At 35.1% G+C, this 22,584-nt stretch overlaps 1 protein-coding gene across 1 annotated transcript in view; it reads left to right on the top strand.

Annotated features, from left to right (window-relative positions):
* CDH18 (cadherin 18) overlaps positions 1-22,584 on the top strand; it is an 870,012-nt gene that overhangs the window by 404,662 nt on the left and 442,766 nt on the right. The gene's annotated exons all lie outside the window — the stretch shown is intronic.

Here is a 22,584-nt window from a genome sequence, read left to right on the forward strand (position 1 = left end):
GACAGCCCAAGCTCCAAGAGCCTAGGGAGTGAATCCTGAGGGGGAATCTGGATGTGGCACCATAGGATCCAGTACAGTGTATTGAAACATGATAAGTACTATAACAATAGTTTTGGGTAGGGGGAATTCAGATTATTCATGTTTTTCTTTGGAATTTAAATATAGAAAAGAGTGGAGGTGATGTTTGGGCAAAGAGTTGAATGAGGTGAAAGAGATGTATTGCTAGATAGAGAGTTCCATGAAGAAGGGACAGATAGAGGAAATAAACACCTGGCATGCCCAGGAATGATAAACAGTTGGCTTATAGCAGAGTACATGAAGGTTGAGTATTAGGAGATGAAATTAGAGAGGCCATTGGGACCAGTCCATGTGGGCTGTATAGGTTATGGCAAAAATATTGGCTTTAATAGAAATATAGACTGAAATTAGGATAATTGCAGGATTTTGAACTGAAGAATGAAACGGTTTTAACCTACTTTAATAATATCACTTTTGCCGTGGTGTTGACAATGAAATGGGTACAGAGGAGATAAAAGTGAAGAGTAGGAACCAAGCACCTCTTAGGACACAAGAGTTGGTGAGAGTTGATGGTTCGATCCAGGTGAGAGTTGACAGTTGGCTTGAATTAGACCTGCACATTTGAAGTTACAAACAAGTGTTCAGATAGTATGGCTTGAAGTATAGATAATGAGATTCATTTTAGCATTTGTGAGGAATAAGAAAAAGGCATCAGGGATTCCTCCAATATATCCAATCTGATCAACTGGCAATGTGCATTTACCATCAACTGAGATAGAGAAGGTTGGGAGAAGGGAAGATATCATCGGGTAGAATGAGATAGTGATGGGATGATTATCATGTAGGTGGTATTTCAACCATCAAACTGAATGAAGTCACCAAGGAATTAGGGAAAAATGTGTGAGAGAGGAACCTGAAAAAGAGCCTGAAGAAAACAATCAATGGGAAATGCATAATTGTTCCTACTTTAAAAAAGTTTCAGAAACTTTAAAATAACCATTTGAAAATAACCATTTGGTCTTAAATCCTTTTATGGCTGTCCATGCCACCTTACTCTTTTCACAAGCTTTTTTTTTTTTTTTTTTTTTTCCATAGAGACAGTGGGAACCTGGGATGTAGAGATTTAGAAGCCCTATACAATACACTCTTCTTAAGGACAAAACATCTTGTGTTATTATTAAACCCATTTACAGGTTATATATACTTTTGACCACCCCCACCCCCCAAAAAAAAACACACAAAAAAAACAGTATCTTAGCTAGAGTTTCCCCTTTAAAACTATTTTCTTCTCCATGGTTATCTTTAGAGATTGTCAAACCTGGAGCTCCTCATAGATGATGAGAAACTGTTCCCTCCTTTCCCCCTTTTACGTAAATGTTGCACCTATCTAAGTAACATATTCAGTAAGAGACATTATTGATTTATTGTGAAAGTCATCAGGCAAAAGATATAAAGGGATTTATATATGATCAATAGCTATTTTGAGGGTTTGGATATTAATAACCTCTCCTCTGATCACCTGAAAAATTAATTTTGTGAGGGTTCTGGAATTAAAGAAACAAATATACACTCAGTACAGGACATCAGTACAGGAGTTCAGGCACTGATGTCACAGTCATTGCTATGTGTGTTTTTTGTCTATTGTAAATAAACTTTATGATATTTGGAACACTGAAGACTCCTGACTGTACCCAGACTGCATCCTATGGATATGACTGAAACTATATATTTTAGAAGCTGACGCTTCCCATCACTGATATCTACAGTGTAGGGTTCACTTTAAAACTGATTGTAGAAATGACATCAGTTAGTCCTGGACAGACACTTCGAGTTTCTTCTTGCACTGCATTCCCAAGATACCGTTTCTCCAGAGTTCCAGGTAGAACTTGGAAGTTAGGCAAGTCCACCTTCACTTTTCAACCTCTATAGACTTTAGTCACTGCTCCAAATGCAAGCCCAGTTAGCTCTCGCTGACCCAACCTCTCAGAAACTTGTGCATGGCCCGTTGGACACAGATACCTCAGAATTTAATCCGTGTTGTTTTGGCAACTAGTACTTCTGTGTACAGTAAACAAAAAAATGTCCCAGTGTTAATAGCCCACCTGACTGAAAACCTAGAAGTAAGAACCAATTAAGGCCATGGTGCATCAAAGAGACCAAACATGTCTCTCCAGACCATTTATGTGTTCTTTCCCCTGCATTGGAGTGATGTTTCTCACCTTATACATTCTTTGTCCAAAACATCAATCATGTCCTCATTTTCTACTCCTGTTATACAATAATTACAGTGTTTCCCCCGAAAATAAGACCTAGCCGGACCATCAGCTCTAATGGAGTCCTTTGCTCCAAAAGGACTCCATTAGAGCTGATGGTCCGGCTAGGTCTTATTTTCGGGGGGAACACGGTATTTACAAAGATGTTAATTGTTCCTAAATCTATGTCTCTAGCCTTAATTATTTTTTAATTCACACATATTTTCAGGTATTCTTTAATATATCTGCATCTACATGTCTCATGGGCTTTGTATCATCATTTCCCATCTCGCAATACCTAGTCTATTAATACCCTGCTTTGGTGATTTGCACAACCACACTTCCAGTTGTTTGAGTCATAAACTTGTGGTTTCATTTCAGTCACAAAGTCCTATAAACGATTTTATTAATAAAACATCAAAATCTTTCAAAGCAGTAAAAATCACTTTTAAAAAAACACTGCAGAATTACAATTCTATGTTTTTTCCGAAATACTCTTTATTTTATTTTAACATAATAAAATCATAACTCACGAAATGTATAATTATCTAGAAAAATCTTTGTGAAAATTACAGTAGTGTAAATAGAAATACTATAGAAGAAATATCACACAAACTGACTCTGCTATCATCAGAATTATAATGAAAGACATTTACATGCCAGTAGGCTCTTTAACTGTATTGTGGGGGGGGGTAGTAAAAATGCATGGGTATTACAGATTTGTAGTTTTCAGCATAGAACATAATCTTCGTTATTAAAACACTGAATGATGCTTTATGACCCCAAATCAGAAAACTTTTTTATTCCCTATTGTGTGAGTAAAGAATTTTTATCTTCCTGTAATGACTTATGAATCACACTTGCCACAATTAATAGAAGATATGTCATACATTTTGATCATATCTTCCTTTCCTGAATTATGAGCAAATGTGGTGAAGTAAAAGTTCATTTTAATTGCAAAACTCTATTGCCTTTTCCTGACTTAAGCTCTTTTAAAATTATATAAATCTCAATACATTGCAAGAGAATGAGCTCTAGAGAGCAAAAGCCTTGCCCACAATACTGCTACCAAAAAAAAAAAAAAAAAAAAAAAGAGAGAGAGATAGAGAGATAGAGAAATAAAATCATGGTTTCCAAAATGCTGCCAGACTGTTTCCTGACATTCTCAGGTTAAAAATAAGACTGTCTTGGTTAGAATCAGTAATTATTTTGTGTTATTTTGGTTACTAAGGGACTGTCACTATTCTGCTTAACTGACATTTCACCCATACTTTACTTTAACTGACTATAGCTAAGCATTGCCCTTCTTATTGACCTTAGGAGACAAATATAATAATCTGAAGAAGCTTAAAGTATCTTATTATGTCTGTGTAAATACACACACACAGTGCCAAAAAGCCTATACATATATTAAGAAAGGAAAAAAAAAAACTCTTAAAATTGTAATAATATATACCAATAACAGAAGATAAATACAAGTCACGTTTGACTTCTGCAATTACAAGAGGTACTCGAAGTGGTTACCTTCAGCATAATTTTCATTCAGTTTTTCCTTTCTTAAAATGTGTATACTTTTTTTTGGTGCTCTCACTCTCTCTCTCCATATATATATATATATATACACACACACACACACACACACACGCTCTGTCAAATTAAGTGATATTTTGAATTATAAGATACTTAGCTCAGAAAAGTTTATAAATGTATGTTTAACGACTCATGTAAAACACTAAATGTACCCATTTACATTTCAAAAATAATATGTGAGCTGAAACATTTGTAGACCACTGAGCTCATATAGTCTCCCAACACAGGGTGATTAGAGTTGTCTATTCAGAAATCCAGGGCGTGTATACAGTTGGGAGAAATTGCCTACTCATATTCTTCCTCTTTGTTCTAGCATCCATGCTCTTCAAGTTGCAGTGGTCATAAGTGTGATAGCTGTTTAGCTTCAGCATGATGAGACCAAAAAGACCTGTGCTACAGATTAACCATTTAGCATTTTAAAAATCTAAATGATAAATGTTAAAGAAAAATGCAATAAAAGCCCTTAGAAGGAAAGATCACCTAGCCACAATTTGCCCAGAGGTAAAACTTACAATATGTTATCCGTCTTGGGAGTTGGAGTGGGTTACCTTCACATCCACAAATAAAAGGTTATATGCCACTGTTTTATTTAATTAATTAATTACTTTGTTTTCAATTAAATTTATATGGGTGACATTAAATTTATATGGGTTATTAAATTATATTGATTTCAAGTGTACATTTCTATAAACATCATCTATATATTGCATTATATGTTAACCACCCTGAGTCGGTTCTCCTTTCGTTGCCATATATTTGATCCCCCTTTCTCTTTTCTAGCACGCCCCCTCTCCTTTTATACTCTGGTAACTACTAAACAGTTGTATGCCTCTATGAGTTTCTGTTTCTTTGTCTTGTTCGTTTGTAGCTTTCAGTTTTATATCCAACATATGAGTGAAGTCATATAACTTCAACTTTTTCTGTCATGCTTATTTCACTCAGCATGATCATCTCAAGATCCATACCATGTTGTCACAAATGGCAATATTTCATCTTTTCTTATGACGGAGTAATATTCTATTTTATATATATATATATATATATATATATATATATATATATATATGTACCATATCATCTTTATCCAATTATCTATGGATGTACATGGAAACCACTAAAATGCCACTGTTTTTTGATTAATGAACTTTATTCATTATTTGTTTCCTATTTTGATGGGGGGGATTTGGTTTATAATCCACACTCACATTTCCTCAATTTCACAGTTTCAATTATCATTAGTTTTTATCTTTTCTCAGTTATATTTAATTAATATAATTAAATTTGTTTATCTTATTACTAATGTTTCAGCAGGATCTCTTCTCTTGATGTCTTATAATTTATGCATGTCAATACTCCTGACTTTGTCCAGTTCTGTTCTCTTTCCTGCTTGCTTTTAGTAATTTGCAAGCTATAGCTTTCCTATTACAATGTCCAGGTTGATAACATTTCCATTTTGTCCTGAATAAAGTTGCATGTATGGTTTATAAAGGTATAGTTACAATCCATTGAGATCCGTTAGTATGACTAAAAAACTTTCAGATGGAGAAAAAAATAGACATGTGTTGCTCAAAGGAGATTCTTCATAGGTCAACATGGAATGCATTGCTATTTTTTCACCTTTATCGCTTATTCTAAAATTTGCTGTATTTTAGCGTTTCTTGATTTTGTGTGTCTGTGTTTGAATCATTTATTTTTTCTAAGGCTTTTTGGTGGTTCTTAGAATTTCTTATTACCATATTATCTTGATAAGACTCTAGGGCAACTTGAACAAGCATTATTCTTTGATGCCCGTATTTTCAGCATGCCCTTCAGGAACTGTGCTCTGTGCTATTTTGTGACTGCCTTTTAGCTACCTCTATCATTTTATTTTATCTTTTTTCCCCTTATATTATAGCTGTCACTTAGTGTGTATATATATATATATATATATATATATATATATATATATATATATATACTTACCAATGTTTTCCAGTTAACTAAGAAATAAATATATATATATATATATATATATATATATATATATATGCAGTTAATAATGATCAGCTCATAGTACAGCTACAATGAAATGATAAATAGTTTCCAAACAATAAATACTTTTTGTCGCAAATAAACTATTTGAATTATGTTTTCTTTAAAACAATATCAATGCGTTGAAAAAGGTAGATATTGCAGGCAATATTTTATTATGAAATCAATTATGCTTTGAAATTTTGTTCTAGTGGTATCCATGTTGTATTTAAAAAGGATCTAGTGAAAAAGAAAATGAAATATAAACAACTATAATAAAGAACTTGCAAGAACATAAACATGCCACCATTTATGTAGAGGGAGTTGCTCAGTATTTTATAGTAATAAAACAGAAAATTTATTTAACTTCCATAGACTGACTAATAGCAAGGTTGGATATTGTGATTCTGGATATTCCTTATGAACTCATCACCTGAAAGTAACCAAGGGAATTTTTGTAAAAAAAAAAAGAGCCAATTGAAGTTCAGATCCTAGTTCAGTCTTTTCATTAGCCCCTGGAAGTTCTGGCCAAGTCAGTTTAAAAACTATCTGAGACTTAGATCACACTTCTGAAAAATGGATGTAATGATATCTATATTTTTAGCATATATTGAAATCTAAATGTGGTAAGACTTATAAATGGTCTGTCTGATAAAAGGGTTGGTACATACTAGAAGGAACTCAACATTTATACTGAATATTGTTATTACTTACAGAGGATAGTTTCTATCTTTTATTACCACACCAAACATTTTTTTTCAAATCCTAGGCATTTTATGAGGCAGCATTCCTCAGACTGGTTTTATAATATACTAAATCATATGCAATGACTTTGAGTCCATCAAGAAGGTATTAATTCATTTGACTTGTCCGTTCTTCAACAACTAATATGATAAAAATAAAGCACAATTCCAAATGCTAAAAGAAATATAGATTTATACCTTCTAATTCATTTTTATCACACCAAATTACGTCAACCTACTTTTTAAAAAATAAGTAAAAATTTAGTAAAACTTCAGATTACAATTTTTTGATAATGACTGAAAAACATTAAAATTATATGGAATTCCTTTTAATAGTAAAAATAATTCACATATAAGCTCTGACTGTCTATAGTGCTGAAAATTGTTTCATAAATTATGCACTGAAATCAGTTAATATTGAAAAGGACCCTCAAACAAAGTCCTCCTAAACATTCTTAGTTAGTTTTACATAATTAGTGCCCTAAACTGCATATAATGATTTTTTAAAGCTAAAATAAATGACATGGTGCTGCTGTTCAAAGAGAATCAAAGATTTAATAGAATACTTAGGAAGTCGTTTAAATTCAATTAGAACTATATGTGGAAATGGGACTTTTCACATCTGTAAGGTTGACAGTAAATATTTATTTTCTGAGTGATACTTGCTAATACTCTACTTCCTAATTGCTTTTCTGTATTGCATAGCAGTCTCAAATCAGTTTAAAAAGATTGCACTTTACAAACTTTAACAATAGATGCTCGAAAGCAAACATTTGCTCACTTGAATTTTACAGTTCTAAGTTTAAATTTGAGTTAATAAGACTGCAAACCTTTGTTACCAATGTTTTCCAGTTAACTACCATTTAAAAGCATACTATTTCTCTCGCCTCGTTCAAGGATTCCCAAACTCTCTTTCAATTATAGTGTTTTCTATTTAATAATGAAAATAGTGGTAAGGTGGTTTAAATTATAAATAATAATTTTACATGTATTATCCAATAGCTATTTATCATTTGCTACGGAAAACACATATTTTTCCTGAATTCCTTTTCTTAAAGGATTATAGACATTCATCAGATAATTTTTACCACAAAATCTACCAGCATATATGCAGTCATATATATGCCCTTTGCCATTTTTTGTTTGTTTGTTTCATTGGTTGAACACAATCCTATCTAATTCCAAGCTCTCCCTACGTTGGTTCCCCTTGCATTTTTTCACTTTGCCTGTCTAATAGATTATTCTCACCAAATTGAAACATGCGGACATACCTAGCATATCTACCGTTTTGAAACTCTTTCATTTTTCCATATCCTGCTCTACCCACTGCTCCATTTTCCTCCTACTCTTTCTTACAGCAAAATCCATTGAAAGAGTCATTCCTCATTGTCGTCTATTTTTATTTTCTCCAATTCCTTTTTGAAAAAACAACACTCAGTTTTCTTTCCCAGAAATATTCCAAAATGGCTCTTGAACAGGACAGTGAAATCCAACATTCAGGTTGGATCATTATAGTCTTTGACCGATTAACAGCATTTGGCGTACGTGCTGCTTCCTCATCCTTGACATTTTTTGTTTGGCCGCTGGCACATTCTCCTCTCACCTTACTGGCTAATTCTGTCAGTCCTTATATACCTTCTTTGAAATCCATCTTTAAAGATGTTTGGTTTGTAGGGTGAGGTGTATCTCTGACCCAAATATCTCTTCTAACTACAAAGTTGTATGCACCAAGCATCTTAGAGATCTCCACAGGGAGGTCAAAATTAATACATCCAAAACTTAATTCTTTTTTGCACCATGCCTGAAAGGCTTCTCCCCAAGTGTTCCTCACTCCAGCGAATGCAGTAGATTTATAACAATATATTTTTAGAAATATATTGTTAGAAGTATGACGTTAAGAATATTTACAGTAGTAGCTGGAGTAATTCTAATAGAGAAAAATCTATTCTTCCAGTTACTAAAGTCAAACTGTAGCGTTATCATGAACGTCTGCATTTCTTTTAACCCTATGTGAACCTATCAACAAATCCCATGGGCTCTATCTTCAAAAGATTTTCAGATTCTGACTACTTCTTATCACCACAGCTATTTCCTACGTTTAAGTCACTATAATTTCTACCCTGGACTTTTATGAAAATGAAATCCTTATGTTTGTACCTTATCTACTTTCTCTTTTAAATTGTCTGTAATCCATATAGTAGCTAGAGTGACCCTTTTAAAATTTAAATAAAAGTGTGTCCCTTCCTGTTCAGGACAGTCAAAATCCTTCCCATTTTACACATCAAATTCAACATCCTTAAATGGGCTACAATGGCCTACAACCTTCCCTCTGTCTGGTACTCTCACTGCTCAGCATATACCTACTCCATTCACATGGCTTGAAGATATTAAGGATGTCTCCACCTCAGAGCCTTACATTCTCTGATAAGTCTGACTAAATCGTTCTTTCCCTCATGACTGGTTCCTTCACTTTTTACAGGTCTGTGTTTGTATATCCTCTCTTCAGGTTAGATATTCTGAACAATACTATCTAAAAATCACCATCCTCTGCTAGATAGTTCACTCTGTTTCCTTATCCTGCCTTTACTTTTTTCGTATTATATCTACAGTGTAATATCTTTCTTCATAGCATAAGAATACACACACACACACACACACACACACACACACACAGTGCCAAAAAATGTATACACATTTTAAGAAAGGAAAAAAAACAGTATTAAAATTGTAATACTCAATATATACTGATAACAAAAGATGAACACAAGTCATATGTATAGATTTTTTTTGACACCCCCGGTATGTGTGTGTGTGTGTGTGTGTGTGTGTGTGTGTATTCATGTCTTGTTCCTCTCGCCATACTAGAAAATGAGCTATGTAGTATTAGAGACTATCTCAGTAATTATCTGTTTACAAAATCAACTTCTCCAACAACAGGGAGGGATTGTACCCTAAACTGTGGGCAGACACATTGTGACTCTTTGGAGTCTCAGCAGAGTGTTTCATGAAAATCCTTCTTAAATCACTTGTACAATCTTATCACCTTAACACAAATTAACCTGCTGCTAAATAAGACAATGACAAAACAGATAAAAAGGAGAATATTGATGAATGATGTTAGAAAGTTTATAGCAGGGAGTTGGGGGGGGGTAATTCTGCCCTAATGGGCAGCCCCCACTAAGTTCTTGGATAATCACTGAACTCGTGCGTAGATTAATAAGAAGGAAGGATATTTGCAATAAGAGTGAGAAAATATTAAAACATGCCGTTGTATTAAGTCAGTTCATATCTAGAGCATATTATAAAAGTAGAGGAGGGAATATCTAGAGTATATTCATTTGTCAATATCTACACTTGACCTTGGGAGGGTAAGATTATGAGTCAAAGGAAGGAAGAGAAGTATGCCTGGAATGTAGCAAGATAAGATGGAGTGTAGAGTCAGATACCATGACATGAATTCTGACTACATGTGAACTGCTTACGCAAATCTAGCTAAGTGATTTACCTTTTTCTAAAACATGGTTTCTCCTCTTCTGTTAAACAGGGATCATAATATTTTTCACACCTGAGTGATTGCTATGTGGGTAAATGATATAAAACATTAATGATACAAAGAACACCACCGGTGCTGGCTCATACAGAGAAAGAGAATTCAGAAAGATTCAGTGAATTTAAAATGTCTTTGTCATCATCATTTGGCAGCTTTCTCAAAACCTTTCTATTCGCTTTATCTATAAGATGGGGCTTATATTATACATATTGAAGGATTTCAAGGTGCTGGAACTCACTTGGCTGAGACAAAAGTTCCACAATTAATATCTATTATTAATAAATATTTAGACTTTATGAATCTATTGCACTCATAGGTGTTTTCTCAATATTTTCAAACTAGTCATTTGGGTCCCTAAGAAAAGGCATATACATAGACATGCACTGAGGTCCCTTTCCATGACCTGTGTACTTCCCCAACTTGAGGGAAAGGTTTAGAGCCTTAAGGCAAAACAAATTTCTAGAATTTGAATTTTTTCTTCACCAGATTCCTGCTTTTTTATGACTAGCCAAACTGCCTGTATTACTTATGATGCCACATAACTTGAAATAACTAAGAGACTCTCTTTTTAAACAGAATCTTTCTTTCAAGCAAAATGGTGCAGCGGAAATCAGTCCAGAGCTGATACCGGGGTCCTAAGTGTCATTGAGCCGGTTCACATTCTCAGCACACAGCTTTCCCCTGGCCGAGGAATTTAGAAGTTACAGGCCAGCAGGACTTGAGTATGTTCCTGCCCTCTCTTCTAGCCAGGCTGAAAGAGAAATGTTTAAGGAGAGATACCACACTGTCTCCCCTAGGACAGCTGCTACATGTTGAACATACTATGTACATTGAAAAATCACTTTCCAGGGATGTTCATATGGCTACACCCAGGTTTGGGGCTATGGAAAATATAATCTGTATTTCTCGGAGTCTTCTATTAGTTAATGAAGAAAACAAGAAAAGATAAACAAAGTGAACACTGGCCAGAGGGAGACAACAGGCAGTCTGGCAATCTCTACACCCTAACTTTTTATTAAAAATAATAAACCTGTCTAGGCTTTTTTTTTAAATTTCTTTTAACTGTAATAGTATAGAAAGTGCCTGGATTTGGTGAGTTTGCCAATATCTGAACATTTCAGATAAAAGGAAATTTGCTGCTATTATACTTAATTTCTACAAAAATTATAGAAGGGAGAAAAAGACATGTTTTATTGAGTTACAGGGATAGAGACATAACTCCAATTGGAGGTTTTCTTCTGATTCAACCATGAGAGTTTTCAAGGCGAAGGAAACAGAGCATCTCCATCACAACATAACTTCAAGAAGACTTTTTGTATTTTTAGAAAGGTTTAACAAGTGATTGTGATGCTTAAATGCTTTATTTCTCTTTGGTTAAATTAATTTTCTCACTTCTGTGTTGGCATAATTAGCATACAAGAATGAAAGACATGGGTGAACAGTGAGTAATTAGGACAGTCACACTTACAGTGTTTATAGCAGGTGAAAAAGATGTCCATAACTATTCATGTCTACTACAATTATTCACAGGGCATATCTTAATAAAGAAACTTCTACAACTAGCCTTACTTTATTACTATAGTTATTTCTATAAATTCCACTCTGCATTTCAAAAACCCCTACAAGTGGAAATCACGTCTTGACCTCCTGTGTGGTCACCATCACACCTGATATATTAACTTGCACCTAAGTAGGCACTTAATGTGTTACTCTGTTTTTCTTTCTTTTTTTTTTTTTTTTAAGACAGTGAAACAGAATCTTAGGTTACAAAAATCATCTTTAAAATACAAATGATTGTGAAAGTATACAATTAATACATGTGGATGTATTAATATATTTATTAAATAACACTCATTATATGAAGGAATAAGAATCTATGTGTCACTCCCTCTACTTGCTAACTGACATTTCTGCAAATATGGTGTCAGGGAACATATGCTTTCACATGTGGAGAATAAGCATGAGATAACTTAAGGTAACTTCTATAAATATAAGTTTTAGGGCATTCAAAAATGGATATATATATATATATATATATACACACACATATATCCATATATATCCAATGGATATACATATATCCATATATATCCAATGGATATATATATATATATATATATATATATATATGACATTTTTACTTAAAATATTTTGTATCTAACTGGATCAGAGGAAAGAAAATCAGCTATCTTTCTGTTTCATCTCCACATTTGAAACTGTACAGCATGGATTCCTGCTACCAGATCTCAAAATGCAAGAGATTACCATTCAGAACCATTCAGAGATTTCAATTGATTTATGGGAAAATTGACATTTGAAGACTGTCTTGGGAACACAGCCACCCACTATTATATTGTCACTATGGATACATTAATTTCTGATTTCTACACAATCTATTTACAAATGGCCTGTTATTATAAACAGAGCTGGAGGGAAGTTTGCACAGTCAGTTCACTGCATGGGTCGTGCCTTGTCCAGTTGATGAACAATGGTGGAAATCCAGTTTTCCGTCCCTCCCCAATAGCTCTGTGTGCTTGTGTGGGGCCACCATAGCAGGAAGAAGAGGAGCTACTGTGTACAGATAGAGCATTTTTTTCTGTAATTACCCTAAAGATAACTAAATGAGAGTTCAATCGTAAAGGAGGCAAAAGAAATAAGGAGGAAGCTTAATGGGAAAAAGACAAAAGGAAAAGCTCAGCTCTCATGAGAAAAGGTAGGTAAAGACTTTGGTGACCTTAAATCAGTGGTTCTCAGCCATGGAGGAGTTCACTCTCACGGGACATCTGGCAATGTCTGCAGACATTATGAGTGCCATTACAGAAGGGTTGCTACTAGCATCTTCTGAGTAAGGGCCAGGAGTGCAGCTAAACATCTGAAAACGCACAAGGCAACTTCTCACATTAAAGAATTAACAAAGCCACAATGGCAATAGTGCTGAGGGCAAAATCCATACTCTAAATGAACACATCCGGTATTTAAAAAGAGTAAAATGTTAGGAAGGAATGAAGGTTTGCTAAAAGGATGTTGGATCATCAATTTTGGGCTGGTGTACGACTTTTCCTGAAAATTAAATAGGTTTTATTAATTTAGCCAGTTTCATGCTATACAATTAGTTGTCATGTAATGTTATTCTGGTGTTTTTTTTTGTTTGTTTTTGTGTTTTTTTTTTTCTTTTTGTGTGTGTGTGTGTGTATGTGTGTGTTTCTTTTTTTTCTGGGGGATCACGGGGGTGGGGGAGAATGCGTGTCTCCTGGTTCCAAACCTTCCCTTTCTTAAAAAGTAACAGATTTTATCTGACCTGAAGTATGCTACTTTTTAAGATGGCTGCGTGAATCATAAATCTAAATCTCAGGAGAACATTCCTCTTGATCTCTTGAACCATTCATTTTTTATTAGGAATTGTTACAGAAAACTCTTGACTGGATTTCTTAAGTTCAAAATATGGAATCTGAGTTTGGTGTCTAGACATATTCAGTCTATTATATAAACATGATGAAGGTTAAGATAAAAATTATGTGGGAAATAAGTTTAATTATTTCAATTTGATTCCAAACTGAGTCAAAGTTACTATTTATTCCTAGTAAGAGGATACACCTATTTTGCATCACTAAGCAGAAAAGGAAATCTTGGCCAGAGGAAGCATCATTTTGTTTTAGAACAGGGAACTATGGGAAATGTTCCCGTGCCTTGAACTCCGGCTGGCACTACTCACAACTGTAAATGCAGATGATACATCCATAAATGTGCACTCCAGGTAGTTCTTAGATCTGTACTGTATCTCCATAAAGTGTAGTATGTGTCTTGCTGTTTGAATAACAAAGATCCGTGGTATCACAGGTTTATAATCCTCAATTCTAAGTAATACAAATGATCCGTTACCAATGTTACGTTGCTTACTTGGTTGTGTTCAACAGAATTATTATACTGCCTCTTTTCACCTGCAAAATGCTATATAATGTCCTGGCATTGAACTGCTAACACATCAGAAAGGATATAACAGCTTTATGCCAGCAGTTAACAAAGATTTGCCGTTTTAAACAAAATAATTAGTTCCTCCAAATTTCTGAAATGCACTTAAACAGTATAAAAGTGCCGAGATCATCACTGGGACTAACTAGCCATCACTCTCACCCTCTCACTTACACTTTTCATGGGAATATTGTCTACAGTGTCTTATCACAGAAGCCAAGAAACTTGAATATATTTTTTTCTCAGAAAGGGGAAAGAAAACCACCGCCTGTCGTGTTTAGCCATTTCAAACAGCAAAGTTTACATCGCTGAGTCATTTAATTAGAGAGAAATGGAGTATGACATGTCAGCAGTCTGTGAGACACAACTGATATCATTTAAAAGAAAGTGTCCTCGACATTAGGTCTGATTTGTAAATGAAGTTTTCATACTTAGGTTTCCTAAGGATGAAAAGAACGACATTAAAATAACAAGAACTAAGAGACACTGAATCAAAGACATGCAGTATGTCCTAATGACATATCACAATGATGACTCATTAATAAAACATAGTGTCATTACATTCTGATTTTACGAAAAATGAAGGCACTATGAGAAACACTACAAAGTTTATATAGTCTTTGCAGTTTACAAGGAACAGAATGGGAAAACCCCATTCTTAGAATCTCATTGCTAGGGGTGTTATACAGCCTCCATTTAGTAGCTTGTGGTTGTATGTACACTATTTCACTTCTCTATACCTCAGTTTCCTCGTTTTTTTTTAAAAGGATTGTAGTTCCTTTCCCGTAAGTTAAGTGAGGTGATGACTAGATAACATCAGTTTGCAGTGCTGTATTCACAATAAGTGCTGAATAAATACTGGGAGAATCTGTGAGTAACGCTGAACAGAGATATCACATTATTTCATAGTCTGAATGTTCCTTAAAGATCATCTGGCCAGTCTCGCTGTGGATAATGATCTCTCTTTTGGGTCTCACAAGAGGACATAACAGAATGTGCCGAACCTGCATTTGACAAGGATTTACCACTCCAGGAAGCAACATATTTCATGATCACTATTTCCTTGGATTCCATTTAGATAACTCTAACATTTAAGAAATGTTTCTTTGTTCAATAAACACTAATCTTTAAACTGTTTCTTTACAGAAGCTAAAAACAGAGCCTTTTCTTCAGGATCCCTTTCATATACCGAAAGATGACATTCATGCCCATCCTGAAGCTTGTCTTCATTTTGAAATGAAATGCCTCTGATCCCTTTTTCATGACAAATTCCAAAAGGCTTTGCACCTGCTTGCTTTCTGATTCAAAGCCCACTTCAAATGCAACATGCTTTAGTAGGTGGTATTTTGGTTGTTCTGTGAGAATCCCAGTGTAAGAGCCTTTTGTTTTCCTGCCTCTGGGACTATTTAGTGCTTTCAGCCTGCATCCATTTAATTCTTGTTTTCATTTGGTCTGGTTATATTTTGTTTGTGTTTATGTGTTATCTGAGCCACATACTCCTTTTGATCCCTGTTAAGCTGAATACCTAGAGAAATGTGTGTGTGTGTGTGTGTGCGCGCGCGTGTGCGTGTGTTTATTGCATATGTGCACAATTGTGAATTGTGTAAAAATAATGTGCCACACTTTAAGGGTTCTGTCTAATCACTTGAAAGCTTTGAATAAGGCAGTTGTAAAGACAGACCTTCCTCCTCCTCTTCCACCTTTTTTCCTCTTCTTACTTCTTCTAAGTTATTATTTTAAAAATTATTGAAGATATATTACCTGCCAGGTAGAATAATTTAACTACATTATCTTATTTAATCCTTACAACCAGTAGACAGGGAAGTTACAGTTTTTCATTGTGCAAACAGGTTGTCACTTGTCTCAGTCCCTGGCTGTTAGACACTAAAGCTCATGCATTTCACCAGGTAGAAATTGTGGACCAGCAACTTTGGGACATTTCTTTGTGAACAATTGTGCATTTAATTTATTACACTTTTTGTAGTCTACATTCCTTCACTATATTCATAACAATTTTGTGAATGACTTTGTCAAATGCATTGATGATTTCCAATATTCTGTCTTGAAGGTCAAGTGACTGAATACTCTCTCTCACAAACCTCAACAAAAAATAACTGCAACCACAACAATAAACAGAACAGAGGAAACACATTCCACCACAAAACTCTTTTATAAAGTGAAACCAGGAGCAAGAGAAAAACAGCAAATGATAGTTATTAGGGAAAATAAGAAAGGGCATTCAATAACCCTGAGTGTAGTGTCCACCTTTGTCACCTTCAATAAGTTAATTAGTATTTCTGATATCCAGTTGCTGAAAACAAAAAACTAACAAATAAAACTATTGTTGTGTTCTAGTATCTTCAAAGCTCTTAAAAATACAGTACATGACTCATTATGATTAAAGTAAACATTAATAAAATGCAGCACATAAGAGATTGTGCAGACATAATAGGAATGTAGCAGTCAGCATGGGCTAGTCTATACACTAGTAACAAATATCCCCCATTCAGGGGCTAACGCTATGCAAGTGTATGTCTGACTTGCCCTGTGTGTCCAATGTTTGCTGGCAGGGGAATTTTAGTCACTGTAATCAGTGAAGAACCCAGGACCACAGAGGCTCACCCTGTATCCCTGCCCAACTGCTAAGACGGAAAAAAGAAAAGAGCAATGGCCAATCATGCGATGGATTTTAAAATTTCTGTATGCACTTATGGGTGATTCCAATCAATCTGGTATGCCTTACATGAATTACTACGGAGTCCATAGAAGTAGGAGGGGGTACAGAAATACAGAAATAAAGATTATTTACAGAAATACAGAAATAAAGATTCTCCAGAGAAACAGAACCAGTAGGATGTGAGGATGTGTGTATGTGCGTGTGTGTGTGTGTGTGTGTGTGTGTATCTCTCCCTATGTGTAGGTAAACAGTTCATTATAAAAATTGGATTACATGATTATGGATGCAGAGAAATCCAGGCCCAAGATAACTGATGATATAGGTCCAGTCCAAGTCCAAGTCTAAAGGTGGGAAAAGATCGATATCCCAGCTCAGAGAAAATCAGGCAGAGAGAAAGAAAGCATTCTTTCTTACCCAGTCTTATATTCTATTTAGACCTTCAGTGGTTTGGATGAGGCCCACCCACATTGGGGAGGGAAATCTGCTTTACCCAGTTTACCAGTTCAAATGTTCACCTCATCTAGAAACATCCTCATGGACACATCCAGAAATAATGTGTAAGCCATCATCGGGGTGCCCTATGGCCCTATCAAGTTTAACACATAAAATTAACCATAACAGACTGTGACTCCAAAATACTATAAATTTGGAATATATGTGGGAATTTGGAGAACAATAATCCAGAAAATAACATGATTTTAAGTAAACAGGAAAAGGAAAGATATTATAATAGATTTTTTTAATCATTTAAAAAAGAGAAATCTTCCTCCTTTGATTTGTAGTTAGGAAAGTACTGGAAGATAAATACATCTGTGGCCCTTATGTTTAATCTCATGGTACAAAAGCTAGAATTCCATCAATTTCTTATTTTCATGTACAGTCAAAATTCTTTCCCCCTACACACTCCATATTCACATCCACATATGTGTCTAACTCACTTCAGAAATGACACAACTGCCTCTGTAGTCATCTGTTTTATTGTAAGTCCTTCTTTTCAATTTTATGTAATTCTGAGAATTGTGTCATTCTTGTATGAAGTTCCTCTTTCATCGTGCCACTCTAGGATCAGAGGATTTTAAATGAATATACATAAAATTTTATTCTGCATTTATGTTTATTTTCCTTAGAATAACATCTAATTACCATGAAGAACTTAGAATTCCATAGCCAATAATTGACGTTTATTCATAGAAAACCATGTTTATAAACCATGGACAACCTATACAACTACATTTCAATTGTCTGAGCATGATTAACATTAATGGAATAGATGAGTCTTTATGTGAACTAAAACACTCTTGTAGATGGTTTGCAAATGGCATGGCAGAATATAAAGAACCCAGTTGTCGGTGGAAACAGATATGTTGCAAAAAAAAGTTTTTTTTTTTTTTTTCTTTCTGACTTGATATTTGTCTCCACCATTCCAAAATGAGGGATTTCACTTTTCAAATCAGGAGAGAAAAACACTGTAGCCCCATTAGGCATAATCTAGAACCCAAGTGTTGAAGTCATTTCATTCCAAAGGATGAAACACTGAAATTATGGATTTCAGACAGTCTGTTTTCCTCCTGGTAAGTCATTCATTCCATCTCATTTGATCACCCCAAATCTGTTTTGTGGTGGTCTACATATTTTGGTACAGCTAGCGTATACGCCTCTATGTATATATAATCTCAGATATACTTGTCTTTCAGTTTCCATGTTCTCTGATAGGTGTGGCCCAAAGTACAAAGACATTTTAGGTGACAAAAAAGTTTTAGAAATTACCTAGCTTAACCTTACCATTTTGTAGAAGAGGAAACACTTTTATAAAAAACAGACAGATGCAGCTTCTGTCACTAGCAGAAATATCATTAATTGCTTCCTCTTTCAGAACTTCTTACTGAGCATTTCTTTGCATGTAAAATGAAGACGGCGTTAGAGCTTTGGAAAGGTGACAGGTTTGTTCAGCAAGGTCTTATGCAAGAAAAATATTGAGGGAAAATGTCATCGTGTTCCTTTTGTCTCCTAACCTCTCAACCTTGGCACTTTCCAGAGATCTAACTTTATTTGGTAGATGTCAGTATACTGATACCACAAAATTAAGAGAACAGCAAAGGATGATTCAGGAACACTGGCTGTTTTACAGAGTTGCTACTAACGCGTGTTATTTGACCCGGGACACATTAATCTAGCTATTTTCTATTCATATGATACAGTAAAGGGTGTTATAGCAGATTTTAAAGTAATTTTTGAAACACAGACGTCTTTTAAGATTCTGGTAAAACTAGAAAAAACACTTTTTCAGAGAAAGGAACATCACTCAAGTTTTGTATATCAAATTTAAAAGTGTAATTCCCTCAAAGGGAATACTTAGCCTCTAACAAATGGATCGTATGTTGCTGGAAATTGTATAACTCTAAACACCCAGATCATTGAAATAGCTAAGGCATTCAGTTAAAAGCAGTAAGGCAACAAAATGTTAAGATTGGAGACACACACCTAGGTGTAAATATTTACTTAGAACCCTATAGATGATTAACTATCCCAATCTTGATTCTGTATCTACTATTTCCACCTGGCTGGGCTGGTGTGGTGGTAAGCAATTACATCTGCAAGCAAATAATAACAGCACTGTGCTGTCAACATAAACATTCAATTTGTTAACTGGGAAATTAGGACACCGACATTTTGGGGAGATCTTTATTCTATTTACCAAACTAACCGTTTTTTTGATGTTTGCTTGTTGAACTTCCCTATACTCTCTTTAAGGCTAGTTTTATCACCATCTTCTCTGTAAAATCAATCTTATCCATTCCTACTGAAAAATTCCTTGCTCTTTTGAGATCTTCATAGGACTTATCATTTGTATTGTGCAGGGTCTCCTGCGGGGTCTCAGATCCTGCTCCCCACATAAGAACGCAGGATATGGTGAGGCCAGAAAGGAACACCCACGGAGCTATAGGTAGGCGAGTCATACCACTATATTCTCTCTGGTGGCTGGGTTGGAGACACAGGAAGCAGGAGCCACACTGTCTGCAACCTGCTGTCCACTTCTCTGCAATCTGCAACCCGCACTCTGCTGTGCTAACTGCAATCCACGCTTGCCAGCCACCATCTTCTTGCTAGCCCCCATTTTCTGCTAGCATAGCCACAGCAGTTACATTAGTGGCCAATGGCTCACTGGTTACAGCTGATGGCCAACTAGTCACAGCTGATGGCCAGCCAATCACAGTTGATGGCCATTGACTACCTGAGCCAGCACCTTTCTATGTGAGGCCGAGAGCCTGGAAACTGCTTTCTGGGGCTTTGTCCCCACAATTTGGGTCCTTCATTGATGACTTCTGAGAGTTTATGAATTACTAAATTCACATTTCTTTTCCCTAAGGATGTAGAAGGGACAGTTTTCAACATTAACTAATTAATTATAAATATCCAAAAGGGGAATGGGCTTATATTCCCAGGCTAGCACTTAGGAAGATGGCTTCCGTTGTGGGTATTGATAGGTTGGTTTTGCCCCTGTCTTTCTTTCTGGCTCTCAATTATCAACTGCTAACACTCCCCAGATGTCATCTTTCCTTATTACAGATATTGGGCCTCTATTTGCTTTGAAATAAATGAACACTCTTGTCTAGTTTATTGGTGCAAAGTGAATTTACTCCACCTCTCTTAACATATGCTCCCGTATGTTTTCAAGTGTCAATTGCTTCTATGCAATGATGTCTGTGAATTATGGCATATGAACTATCTATTTTCTGCCTTAAATAATTATCCTAATCTTATTTCAGCACAAACATCAAGAAAAGGTTAAAGAATCTCAAGAATCAGTGCTCTGGGTTTTTATTGTTGTTTCATTTTGTTATTAAAAAACAAAACAAAACAAAACAAAACAAAACAAAAAACCACAGAGATGCATGAGCATGTTGGATTTTTCTCCACATCCAGTGTCACTGCCTGACTTTGCAATTAAAGAAAATAGAAACAGGAGCAGAGAAATCAGCGGGGGTGAAACAGAGGTCTTTCTTTATGAGGTGTAAGTGAGGTAGTTAGCCAACTTCCTAGTGCTCTCAGAAATTGCATGAGGTCACTGGGGAATTCTTACCTCTTTTGTTACCTGCCTATTTAGATTTGCCAATCTGCTCTGCCTGGTACCATACCCAGACATCTGAGATGACATGAGTCCCTTTTAAAGTATGTTAATACACAAACATTTTAAACCATTCATTTTTCCATCTGCTTGTCTTCCCACTATAGGTTAAGGAATCCTAGGTCTTTATGATCACTGCCATCATTGTAATTCAACCGTAGCAACATTTCTTTTACAGATAATATTAAGTCCAACACATAAACCAGAATCAGTTAAGATCAAAGCAGCTTACAGATTTGCAGAACTATTTCATCTATAAATCTCCTTTGAACAAACTCCAGCAGTTCATGCACAGGTAGCAGTAATGATATCGTTGAGGTTTCTTCATGACTCTCTTGGGCTTCTGTGATTTTTAAAGAAATTAAGTGAAATGTACATAGACACTTATGTGCTCTGCATTAAGGAGATGGATGAGCCGAGTGTCAGTTTTGAAATTTTCCATTTAAATATTTCTTCCCACTGCCAGCAAAATACCTTCTGACAGAGAAAACATGATTGTAATAGGTCAGCCCCATCTTTTCACAGCATTTTCACAACCTTCTCATAACTCTACTTTCCCATGTGTTTATGCAGATGTAGCTGGTACGTAAAAGCCACATTTGTTTAGCTTGTTTAGGATAGTTTGTAGGGTTCATTTCCTAATTCCTAATACTAGGCAACTTTCAGGGATGTGAATAATTATCCATATCTTTTTTATTGAGCAATCACATCTCAGTATGTACAAATTACTTACCTGCTTAACAGGTATCCGTTACGTACATGTTTGCACAACATAACTCAACTTTTGTTTTTTTCTTTTTTGATCCTGTATTGCTTCTCATTTTCTTCACAATATAACATGGCCCATCATTGCAGTGTATCTTTCATAAACTACAATGATGATTTTTGGTTCATTCTGAAGTAAATAATTACTGGTACATACAAGAAAAGCTACAGTAATCAGCTATATGTATCTTATGGTCAGATCACTGTCCTGACATCACTTTCCTGACAGACATAACATTTTTATCCATTTTCTTCTATAAAGATCGACTTAGGGTAAACACTGGACATGGAAGTTAGAGTCTTTCTTCTACATTTACGACACAGACTGAGATGTCCTCTCAGAACTCTTTTCAGAGAGTGGGGTTAGATAAAGCCTCCAGCTATTAACAATAAAAGACTCCATTTCATCTTTTGAGCTGAAGTCAGACCCTCTTGGATGGCCGTCAGCCAATGACAGAGCAAGGTAGTGATACAAGGGCCTACTGATTTCTTACCAACTCTGGACTTCTTTAATGACCAATCTTTGTCTGCAGCTCCTTGAAGAGCTGAAACTGACTGAAAAACTGACTGAAAAGTTCATCATAGCTTCTGTTAAAGTAAGGGCTTACTAAGTCAGGGAATAAACAGAGTTCTTAAAGAAAAACAAACAAATAAATACGATTGTTTAAAGAAACCAATATCCTTATGTCTTTGTTCCTAGAATCACACCTATTCTTTGGGGGAAAAAATTACCAGAGTGGAAACAATAGACACAGTTGTTTTTTTGTCTGTTTGTTTTATTTTCATTCAAATATTCAGTTAGAAGACAAAATATTTTCTTTTTGTTATCATTTTAAATTATCTGCTTCTTTTGCATGGTGATTCAAAATTCACATAAAGGTATA

The sequence above is a fragment of the Rhinolophus hipposideros genome (assembly GCF_964194185.1).
Source record: "Rhinolophus hipposideros genome assembly, chromosome: 7".
NCBI lineage: Eukaryota > Metazoa > Chordata > Mammalia > Chiroptera > Rhinolophidae > Rhinolophus > Rhinolophus hipposideros.